The 12,441-nt window shown below is 45.7% G+C and overlaps 1 protein-coding gene across 3 annotated transcripts in view; it reads right to left on the minus strand.

The window, feature by feature from the left end:
- LOC309568641 (galactoside alpha-(1,2)-fucosyltransferase 2-like) overlaps positions 1-12,441 on the minus strand; it is a 348,880-nt gene that overhangs the window by 221,748 nt on the left and 114,691 nt on the right. Inside the window, exon 3 of one of the 3 annotated variants that reach the window (XM_082274370.1) lies at positions 1,115-1,146. The exons of the other annotated variants lie outside the window; for them this stretch is intronic. The gene's annotated coding sequence lies outside the window, so the exon portion shown is untranslated. The remainder of the gene's footprint in view (positions 1-1,114; positions 1,147-12,441) is intronic. 3 annotated transcript variants of the gene reach the window in all.

Here is a 12,441-nt window from a genome sequence, read left to right on the forward strand (position 1 = left end):
CAGGCGACCTTCCAACTGGAAATAACCCTCCTGGAGTCTTTGCACTGCCTGAGTGAGGGCGGTGACTTGCTGGCACAAAGCCTCAATTGGGGAAGCACCTCTGTCGGCCTCTGACATGGCTGGATTGTACTGTCACGTACCTGATCCGAGGCCGAGATGCAGAGAGGGCTCCCCTTGCGGCTGAGTGCGACACACCCCTGGGGTTGAGACAGAGGGTGTAGCGCCCACAGAAGCACTGGTTGCCAGCAGGGTCCTGATGGTGAACAGGCGGTCTCTAGCAGAGTGCTGGGCAGGAATACACCGGACAGTCCAAGGAGGAACCAGGAACAACCAGGCAGTAGGTGTAAGACCGGCCGGGGGGTCAAACACAGGAAGCTGCAACAGGTGCAAGCCAAAGGTATGTTAGGAAAGCCAGAAGCAGACAAGTCCGTGGGGAAGCCAAGATCAGGTACTGGAGGGCAGGTAGACAGGAAGCAAGTCCGTGAGCCAAGCCGAGATCAGATAACAGGAGAGCCAAACTGGAGCAGGGATGGTCAGACGAAGCCGAGGGTCAAAGCCAGGAGAGAGAGCAGACAGGTCAGGAACAAGCCGGGTCAAACTGGAATCCAGGAAGTAGCAATGCACAGGAAACAGGAAGAGCTGAAGACAATCCAGCAATCTGATGGGCTGAGCAGAGCCCTTTTATAGGCCAGTGAATTAGTCTATGGCCTGGGTCCATTACGGCCATGGGAAGTACTGGAAAGTTGCCAGTTTGCAGCACAGCCATTTCACTGACAATGAGTCTATGGCCTGAGTCCATTGCGGCCATTGGAAGTACTGGCAGAGTCGCCAGTTGCAGCATGGCTGTTTCTCTGACACCTTGTCTGTGTACAATGATTGGGGTAAAAGAGCTGGTATTAGCTCTCGGCCTGCTCAGAACAGTTTGGAGGGCAGGAAGCACCTATTCGGTGTGCCAACAACCATTAAACAATGGTTTGTCTCTTTTTTGTATTTAAATTTCACATTATTTTGGAAAGCTGCAGTCAAGGTAAAACTGGTCCCCAATCCTCCAATGCAGCAAACATCATGTGGTCAAGTGTAATAATTCAGTCAGGCTTTTATTTCAGTCTGTGACCCCATTAGGGGGACTTCTCTCACTCCCAGTACCTGTGACATCAAGAAAAGTAAAAAAGAAGACCAGTTGTCCATCGCAGTATTAAAATCAATGTCAAAAGCATTAACTCTTACTCATTTATTTAACCATCAGGGGAAATCAATAAAGTAGCAACAACACTTTTCTGGTGGTATAACCCTTTAAAAAGGCTTGCCGCAGATTTAAAAATCCCTGCTGCCAGTTTTGGTAGCTTTACCCAATTGTGCAGCAGATTCAGGTATTTCTTCATAGCACCACTTTTACAAAGTGACACTAAAAAAAGCAGGAGGGTTAAAAAGAAAGAAAAAAAAAGGCTCTAGGCTCTTCCCCAGTCCACATATGTAAGATGCATGGGGCAATTTTCCTGCTCAGCTATTGTATTCTGACAGCTGGGATGCTTCCCCACAATCAGAATACACTGATCAACACTGCCGGCTTTATACAGATCGAAATTCATCCGGTTCAGACATCTCTGGGCAGGCTGGTTGTACTGATGTTGATCTATCTGTCAGATTATTTATTTGATCACTGCCAGTAGCTATAGCCGCCAGCTGAGATCATTGTTATTCTGATGGCTGGGAAGCCTCCTGATGTCAGAATACAATAACCCAGCGGGTGTATTCCCCCATCAACAATGACTGTGTTGATGGGGGAATTGCGCAATTTTCTTTCCTTCAACCTTTCCAGCATCAGTGGAGCATTAACCAATATCAGAGAAGCGCTAAATAGCGCCAAGAAGCAGCATTCAGTGTCCCTGCCTAATTGTGCATAGTTCAGTTGTTGGAGTATCCCACTTCTCCCGTCTCCCATCCAAGTTCTCAAATAAACCTTAAAAACTAAAGAAACTGGACTGGTTCTTGTCTGAGGTGCTCACACTTGAAAACATGTCTAAAAGTACTGTTGTTGCTAGTGGTAACCCAGGGGGACCCACACTCAGCGGCTCCCTTGGGAGTAGGACTACAGAAGATTTACCTTAGTTGCTGGAGAGCTCTTCAGACAGCTATTGCATTCGGTAGCAGTACCACTGCCACAACAGCAAACTGGATGTGATGCAGACTTACAGGGTTAAAACAGGCAGTCAGGAGGTGATACTGTATATCACATTCAAGCTGCCTGTCAAATGCCCTCTGAAAACCAATTCACCATGGATTGCCTTATAGATGGGTGGCAAGGGCTTCCACAAATATATATGAGCCTTATAAGAAAGTAAATAGGTTCAGATCTGGTCACTGACCTGTGTTACAAAAAAGAACAGATATACCTGTGCTCATAGTTAAAATACATGAACAAGCTATTGGGATTTGAGCACAGGTATATCTTTTCTTTGTTGTAACACAGGTTAGTGACCAGATCTGAACCTAGTTGCTCTTCCCCACCTTGGGTCTTTATGCCCCATGTTAGCATTGTGTCCACCGGAGCATTTGCAGTGGCAAGGCAGTGTACGACTGGCCAGAGAAGGGATTACTTTGACGCAGTTGGGCAGCTTAAACATGTATTGCAATATATGTGAAATAAATATCCCTGTTTTTCATTGCATAGTTTGCTGGAAACGGTGTAGCAGTGTGCAGAGGGTCCATCCAGAATTTGCAGCCTTATAAGTTATATTCCCATAGTAACTTGTAGGCAGGTTGCCTACAGAATGTGAGCTGGCAGTCGGCTGGGCGAAGGGGTTAATGTTCTGTACCTCTGTTCCCGGGCTTTTTGTACTAAGTTTATCTGCTGAGTGAAATAAATAAGGGGTGAGGCCAGGTTATGGAGCTTGGGCCTGCTCAGGAAGATACTGTGATTTCTGTGAAGCACCTAGGGGGGACTGCTGTGCCCAGCAGTCCCTTGGAAGGCACCTGGCATCCGGAGACCCGCCAAGTCTAGGAAAACACAATTTATGGACTACTACCTCGTTGAGGTACACCTGGGCAGCCTATTTGAGATAGCTGGGGAATATCACATTGAATTGCTCATGTTGGACTGTGCTGAAAAATTTACCTTAAAGTAGCATCAACTGTTCTACGTTGCATGATGGTTTTTGGGGTATGAAAGGTCAGTAAAGCACATGTACAGTATGAAGCAAGGCCACTACAAAAGTTTTACCTGGCAAGACAAACATGAGAAGGAGTGCAGTTGCTAAGGGAAACAAGTAACTAGTGCAAGGTACATTGAAGCCAGTCGTGAAGCGTGGTACCTGGTGCAGGTGACGGGTCCTCCAGTAGTGAGGGGGTTGGTGATTTGGTGCCCTCCCCAGCGGTTGGTTTGCCTAAGAAACCTACTGTATGTTATGGAGACCCATAACCTGGCTGCATAGTACAGCAGTGAAGGTCCAGTGCACACATGAGGTCCATGCTAAGTGAATGGCGGGAACCCCATTTTCTCAGTGGGAGTGAGGTACGCTGGGCTGGTGGAGAGGGCACAGGCTCAGCAGTGTCCCTCCTAAATGCATCATACATCAAGCAAGGTGTGTAGTGACATGGGACATAGACACTTCACGGAAGGACTCTGTACATTTTCTACTACATATTGCGTAAAGCTCATCACTATGCCTTGGAACTGCCATATTTGATTCTCACATGACTGCAGTCCTTGCCTGGTCCTGAGCATTGATGAGCACGCTCCTTGCAAAAGTTACAGGGCGAGTGGCCCCACCCAAAAACTGGCAAGCCTATAATTATGTGTTAAGAACTGTTTTTGGTTCACAATACCTGCTGATCAATTCACAAACCTAAAACTTCAGAATAAGGCTGCACTTGCATAGATGATTTGGCCTGCTGCAAACGGCACTGGCAGGAATCTGCTTGATTCCTGCTGCTGTTTTTGCCACCTGTGAGCGGTCCAGGACCAATTACTGCAGGTAACTGCTGACGACCTGCCATTAAAGCGGAGTTCCAGCCATTTTTGTGTTTATTAAAAGTCAGCAGCTACAAAAGTGTAGCTGCTGACTTTTAATAAACACACTTACCTGTTCCATGATTCAGCAATGTGGCCATTTGAACCCTCGATTCTCTCCCCCTCCTCTCCCTGGCATTACAACTATGGGCACCCGGCTGTGACAGCTTGTGGCTTCACAGCCGGCTGCACACTGTGCGAGTCACGCTGCACCTCCTAAACCACTTGCCGACCGCCGCACGACTATCTACTGCGGCGGTCAGCCCCTCACAGGCGGTCAGCCCCTCATAGGTTTACGTCGCTAGCCTGTGAGGCTCTAGGAAGCTCCCGTGCGCCACTAGAGGTGCGCTCCCGTGCGGTCGCGGACCTCCCCGTGCGTGTGCCCGGCGGACCCAATGTCCGCCGGGCACTTGCGATCTTCCGTTACACCGGAAGAAAGGCAGGCGGCTAATGTAAACAAAGCCGCCTGTCATTCTTCCCTGTGTAAGAATGGAGATCACACGGTTCTACTATGTAGGACCGTTGATCTCTGTTCTTACACTAGTAGCCACAGCCAATCACAGTTAGAAACATGCCCCTAGGGACACACTTAACCCCTCCCTCTCCAATAAAGTTAACTCCTTCACTGCCAGTGTAATTTTTACTGTAACAGTGCATATGTATAGCACTGATTACTGTAGTAATGTCACTGGTAACCCTAAAGTGTCAAAAATGACAGTCAAGGGTCCGATCTGTCAATCTGATCAATGTCGCAGTCCCGCAAAAAAAATCGCAGATCGCCGCCAAATCTTTCCCTTAGTTAGTAAACGCAATAACTTTTGTGCAAACCAATCAAAATACGCTTTTTGCAATTTTTTTTACCAAACCTATGTAGCATCAAACAAATTGGCCTAAAATGTTAAAAAAATTTTGATTTTTAAATTTTTTGGGGAATTTCATATAAAAAAATGTGAAAAATATTGTTATTTTTGCAAAATTGACGCTCTTATTTTGTTTATAGCGCATAATCAAAAAATCGCACAGGTGATCAAATACCACCAAATGAAAGCTCTGTTTGTGGGAAAAAAAGGACGTCAAATTCGTTTAGGTACAGCGTCGCATGACCGCGCAATTGTCCGTTAAAGTCAAGCAGTGCTGATTCGCAAAATAGGCCCTGGTCAGGAAGGGGGTAAAATCTTCCGGGGGCTTAAGTGGTTAATGGTTAGGCAATCTTCTAGGAACTGTGACGTTTTCCAGAACATTGCAGGGAGGGAGGGGATGAGGAAAACTTCTGGTTGGATCGCCTAGCCGGCCGACCGGAAGTGGGAGCGGGTACCTATCAAAACGAGGTACCCACTCCCTCCCCCCCAAAAAAAAACTACAGTCCAAATGTGGCATAGGAAGGGGGGGGGGAATACTTACCCACTATACTGTGGCAGGGTGGCCCGGCTGTAAAAAATCCCGTACCTGTACGTGATTTTGTGCACAAGATCTGGGGCAGATGCGCGTGCCACTGGAGCCCTGCTCTGGCTGTGTCCAATGGCCGCCGGGACCCGCCCATTTTTCTGAGGAGAGGCAGAACTGTGGTCTGCCTCTGTAAACAAAGCAGACCGCCGTTCTGTCACAAAAGAAAATGGAGGTCTTCTGTTTCTGCGAAGCAGAAACACGGATCTTTGTTTCCCTCTAGTGCATCCATTCCCCCCACAGTTAAAAATCACTCCCTAGGAGCACACCTAACCCTTGATTTCCCCTGTTGTTAACCTCTTCCCTGCCAGTGGTATTTATACAGTGACAGTGCATTTTCTTTTAGCACTGATCACTGTATTGGTGTCACTGGTCCCCAAAAAGTGTCACTAAAGCCCCGTACACACGTACCGATCGTCGGCCGAATGATCGGCCGTCTTTTGTCCAGGGCTGTCGTGTCTGTTGAAAACTGCAAAAGACTGCACACAAATTTTGTCGGCCAACAACAGCCGACTGCAGAAGTGATTTCATGTGATGGTTAACTTTCCTTGTCTTTTTTCTTTTCTGAGCAAATCTGCTGTCTGTCGGCCGAAATCTGTACTGACTGGCGAACAATCGGCCGTTCTGGTGTTGGCCAACAAAAATTTTAATGCCTGCACGACAGATTCTGTTCGGCCGAAAATGCGCTGTCGGCTGTCGGAAGCATCATACTAACAAGCCTACAATCGGCCGATCGGTCATCGGCCGAATATTTACGGCCGACAATCGCTACGTGTGTACGGGGCTTTAGTGTCAGATTTGCCCGCCCCAAAGTTGCAGTCCCGCTAAAAATCGCAGATCGCTGCCATTAATAGTAAAAACAATAAAGAAAAAAATTAAAACTCCATAGTTTGTAGACACTATAACTTTTGCACAAACCAATCAATATACGCTTATTGGGATTTTGTTTACCAAAAACATGTAGAAGAATACATAATAGCCTAAATTGATAAAATTTGATTTTTAATTTTTTTTTATTGGATGTATTCATAGCAGAAAGTAAAAAATATTGTTTTATTTTATTTTATTTTTTTTTTCAAAATTGTCAGTCTATTTCTTTATAGCACAAAAAATAAAAACTGCAGAGGTGAATACCTCCAAAAGAAAGCTCTATTTGTGGGGAAAAAAGGACATCAAATTTATTTGGGTACAGCGTCGCATGACCCTGCAATTGTCAGTTAAAGCAATGCAGTGCCGTATCGCCAAAAAATGGCCTGGTCAGGAAGGGGGTAAAACCTTCCGGAGCTGAAGTGGTTAAAGCAAAACTTTCCCTTTTGGGTGGAGCTCCTCTTTAACCACTTTACCACCGGAGGATTTTGCTGTCTTCCGTCCAGGCCACTTTTTGCGATTCGGCGCTGTGCGACTTCAACTGACAATTGCGCGGTCGTGCGACGCCGTACTCAAACGAAATTTACGTCCTTTTTTTCCCACAAACAGAGCTTTCTTTTGGTGGTATTTGATCACCTGTGCGATTTTTACTTTTTGCGCTATAAACAAAAAAAGAGCGTTTATTTTGAAAAAATAACAATATTTTTAACATTTTTTTATATGAAATTCCCCCCAAAAAAGATGTAAAAACCAATTTTTTTAAAAATTTTTGGCCAATTTGTTTTATGCTACATATGTTTGGTAAAAAAAATCGCAATAAGCGTATTTTGATTGGTTTGCGCAAAAGTTATTGCGTTTACTAACAAAGGGAAAGATTTCTGTCATTTTTGGTGTTTTTTTTTTAACGCGTAATGGCGGCGATCTGCGATTTTTTTTGCGGGACTGCGACATTGCGGCGGACAGATCGGACCCTTGACTGACATTTTTGACACTTTTGGGGGTACCAGTGACATTACTGCAGTAATCAGTGCTATAAATATGCACTGTTACTGTAAAAATGACACTGGCAGGGAAGGGGTTAATTTTATTGGAGAGGGAGGGGTTAATGTATGCCTGGTGCTTACTGACGTGTAGGGGGGGAGGTGACTGTGTGAGTCATGGACAGATCGGATGTCCAGCTATGCTGAACAGTCCGATCTGTCACTCCCTGTCACTATGGAGATCCGCCCGCTGTGTTTACACACAGCGGGCGGATCTCCAGACTCGATCCCTGACGATCGGGTAAGAGCAGCGGCGATCGCCGCTGCTCCTCCCCTGGCCCGACTCCCGCTGTGAATGAAAACAGCGGGAGCGAGCCTCCGGCGGCGCGCAAGCGCCGCCCAGAAGGGGGAGTGTCCAACGACGTTAATACTACGTCGCTGGACGATAACGAACCACTCTGCCGCAGTAGTATTACTGTGAGCGGTTGTAGAGTGGTTAAAGTGTATACAATCGAAGACCACAGCTAGCTGCTCACATGTGGCAAAAACAGCAGCAGGGATCAAGCAGATTCCTGTCATTGCCATTTGCACCGGGCCAAATCGCCCATGTGAAAGTAGCCTAAGGATTTTTATTTTTAGCTGCATACAATGGTATTTGGAAATGACAGGTATCTTGCTGAAAATAACGTTCTCTTTCCTTGTATGAAGCTTGGTGAATTGAGCCTACAGTATACTATCACAGCATAGTGTGAGATTATGCAATCACGTACTACATGGTGACGGACAACGCGGGTAAGAGAAGGGGACAGGTGTGATCATAATTAGTTTAATGACATACTCAGTGCAAGCTGTATTTATACAGGTTCTGTACTGAATTAGCCACTGGCAGCAGAACATTTGTCGGCTTGCTTTATGCTATTGTTTGTGGCAGATGTTAAAAATAGGTGCATATTATGTTTGAAAAAATAAAGAACAGAAGATGAATTCAGTGGGGAAAATTCACAATAGCAGCAAGCCAGTAGCAGGTAATAGCACAGGATTAGACTACATTATGTGCTGCTCCTTCTGTCTACTAATGTTTACAAAACACAGCAAGGAATCTGAATTCTTCCCTGTCAAAGCGTCTACAACATACAGTATCTCACAAAAGTGAGTACGCCCCTCACATTTTTGTAAATATTTTATTATATCTTTCATGTGACAACACTGAAGAAATTACACTTTGCTACAATGTAAAGTAGTGAGTGTACAGCTTGTATAACATTGTAAATTTGCTGTCACCTCAAAATAACTCAACACACAGCCATTAATGTCTAAACCGCTGGCAACAAAAGTGAGTACACCCCTAAGTGAAAATGACCAAACTGGGCCCAATTAGCCATTTTTCCTCCCTGGTGTCATGTGACCCGTTAGTGTTACAAGGTCTCAGGTGTGAATGAGGAGCTGGTGTGTTCAATTTGGTGTTGTCGCTCTCACTCTCTCATACTGGTCACTGGAAGTTCAACATGGCACCTCATGGCAAAGAACTCACTGCCACTGTGGGTCTGAAAAAAGAATTGTTGCTCTACATGAAGATGTCCTTGGCCAGTGATAGTGAACCTTGGCACCCCATATGTTTTGGAACTACGTTTCCCATGATGCTCATGCACTCTGCGGTGTAGTTGAGCATCATGGGAAATGTAGTTCCAAAACATCTGGGGTGCCAAGGTTCGCCATCACTGGCCTAGGCTATAAGAAGATTACCAAGACCCTGAAATTGAGCTGCAGCACGGTGGCCAAGACCATACAGCAGTTTAACAAGGCAGGTTCCACTCAGAACAGCCCTTGCCATGGTCGACCAAAGAAGTTGAGTGCACCTGCTCAGCGTCATATCCAGAGGTTGTCTTTGGAATATAGACGTATGAATGCTGCCAACATTGCTGCAAAGGTTGAAGGGGGGTGGAGGTCCCCCTATCAGTGCTCAGACCATATGCCGCACACTGCATCAAATTGGTCTGCATGACTGTCATCCCAGAAGGAAGCCTCTTCTAAAGATGATGCGCAAGAAAGCCCACAAACAGTTTGCTGAAGTCAAGCAGACTAAGGACATGGATTACTGGAACCATCTCCCATGGTCTGATGAGAACAACATAAACTTATTTGGTTCAGATGGTGTCAAGCGTGTGTGGCAGCAACCAGGTGAAGAGTACAAAGACAAGTGTTTCTTGCCTACAGTCAAGCATGGTGGTGGGAGCATCATGGTCTGGGGCTGCATGAAAGCTTCCGGCACTGGGGGGCTACAGTTTATTGAGGGGACCATGAATGCCAACATGTTCTGTGACATACTGAAGCAGAGCAAGATATCCTCCCTTTGGAGACTGGGCCGCAGGGCAGTATTCCAACATGATAACAACCCCAAACACAACTCCAAGACGACCACTGCCTTGCTAAAGAAGCTGAGGGTAAAGGTGATGTACTGGCCAAGCATGTCTCCAGACCTAAACCCTATTGAGCATCTGTGGGGCATCCTCAAATGGAAGGTGGAGGAGCGCAAGGTCTCTAACATCCACCAGCTGTACATCTAGATCAGGGGTCTCCAAACTTTCTAGTCAAAGGGCCAGTTTACTGTCCTTCATACTTTAGGTGGGCCGGATTGTGGCCATTTGGAACAGAAATTGTACTGGCGTCAGTGGGAGTAAAGAGACCATCTTTGGCGTGAGTGGGATGAATAGTGCACCATTGTTGGTGTAGGTGTCAGTTGGAGAAATAGTGCCCCATCATTTGGATCAATGGAAGAAATAGTGCCCCGCTGTTGATGTTGTTGTAACAGGATATATGCCCCTTTGTTGGTGTCGGTGGGAGGAATAGTGTCTTGCATCGGTGGCAGGAAAAGTGCCCCAAGGGCCAGAAAATGGAGACGAAGGGCCGCAGTTTGGGGACCACTGATCTAGATCATAGATTTCTGTACGTGAACCAAAAGAGTGTAGCACCCCATTGTGTACAAAGTGTAGGGAATTTAGTTAGGCTCTACTGTAGCCAGTGGAGCCAGGGTTAATTTGTTCACAGTTAGCTGACAGGCTAAGAGGGCTGAGTCCCTGTCACCTCCCCCAAGCTTCTGGAATCTTCCTAAAGGTTCAAGAACGTAGAGGGTAGAGAGACAGAGATGAAGGGCTGAATATTTAGGGGGTCTCTACCAATCCCTGAATCAAAGTGTATGTGCTACCAGATAGTGGTTTACTGAGTGCATATATTTAGTTATTAAGTGCCAAATCCTGAATTGGAACTAAACTACTGACAACAGAGAAACATGGACTTTGGAGGCACGAGGTAAAATAAAATATATACATTTTATTATTGTACATTTAAAAACAAGCACATCGCCTAGAAAGGTGTCAGTATACTAGGCAATTATGTGATAAATAAGAAATAATATAGTCCGTGAAACAAGCAAATATTAGCTAGTAGGGTAATTGAATAATTATCTGGGTTGTGTTCCCTACGAAAGGATCCATTGAAGATGACAGGTACAGTGGCTGTCCCCCAAAAGAGATCAATCGGTGTGGTCATCACAGGTATATACAAGAATTCATTGAGCCAGAACACTCAACATGTTTCGCATAATGCTTCATCTTGAACTTACAGTTCAATGCTCTGTATTTGGCTTGTAACTAGAATATAAGAAGAAGCAGTGATATCTAGTGATATATGGTGGCGGTTCCCCATCTGGGGAAGGTGGAGAGGCTATATATACCTGAGTAGTATTACTCTCAAGCCTACTGACAATACGCTACTTACCATTCCTTCTCCTATGAATGGACTATATGTATCTAGTGATTGAGTACCCAGGCGGTGAGTTGTATCTATAAACTGTCAATATCGCATTGACAGGAATTACTATCTACGATATACAGTTTTTACATGCCAACTCAGGCTCCTGACTCCACTTTCCCTGCTGCTTCTTCTTATATCCTAGTTACAAGCCAAATACAGAGCATTGAACTGTAAGCTCCAGATGAAGCATTATGCGAAACATGTTGAGTGTTCTGGCTCAAGGAATGTTTGTATATACCACACCAATTGATCGCTTTTGGGGGACAGCCACTGTACCTGTCGTCTTCAACGCACCCTTTCGTTGTGGAACACAACCCAGATAATTATTCATTTACCCTACTAGCTCCTATTTGCTTTTTTCATGGACTATATTATTTCTTATTGATCACATGATTGTCTAGTATACTGACGCCTTTCTAGGCGATGTGCTTGTTTTTGAATGTACAAAAATAAAATGTATATGTTTTATTTTACCTTGTGCCTCCAAAGTCCATGTTTCTCTGTTGTCAGTTTTCTACCAATCCCTGGGTGAGGGCGGCTCAGAAGGTGGGGAGATGTCCCTTAAATGGTTGGGAGCCTGGCCATGTGGGAGAAAGAGTCCAGGATCCAGAGGGCTGGAGGGAACCCCTGTACTAAGAAGCTCCCAGGCAGAAGTGGGAAGAGAGAGAGGAAGCTGAGAGAGGAATCCTCCCCCTCCCCCCTCAGTCACCCTGAAAGCAAGTGGAACCTGGTCTGCAGGAGGCCTGCTCAGAAGTGCCACCTATGCTACAGGACTTTCAAGGGACTGAGTGAGTAAAATCTACTTATCCACCCCAAAAGCCTATAGGGGAGAGGCAGTCAGGTGCAATACCCAGCTTTCCAACTAGGAGGAACAGCGCAGTCAACTTTCACCCCCTGCTTGAGAAGACCTTCAGATTAAAGTGCTGGGATCAGTGCCCGAGTTGTTTTTGCCAGTCTGTCGGTGAAGTTTCCCATTGTAACACAGTCTGAAGTTCTATGCAGAAGTTGTCAGAATCAGATACAGTTTGTCTTCAAAATCCTGCTGTAACTCAGTTCGGGGCATCCAATGCCACCCTAACCCTATTCAAGTTGTTTACCCTAATAAACAACAAAAACAAAAGCCTTTGGATTGGTTTTCTGTCTACTGTGCCTGCTGAAAATGCTTGTTGCCTGGCTGTGCAGACAAAGGGGGACCCAAAATCCAGCGGCTCCTAAGGGAGTAGGGCTACAAGAAGTTGTTACCTAAAGCCATGTCACACAAGTGATTTTGTATCTCTTAAGGAATGGCTCTCCTTAGCATTTTGTTGCTAGGTAGATTGGTGGTCAATGAAA

The sequence above is a fragment of the Pelophylax lessonae genome (genome assembly GCF_965119305.1).
Source record: "Pelophylax lessonae genome assembly, chromosome: 12".
Classification (NCBI taxonomy): Eukaryota; Metazoa; Chordata; class Amphibia; order Anura; family Ranidae; genus Pelophylax; species Pelophylax lessonae.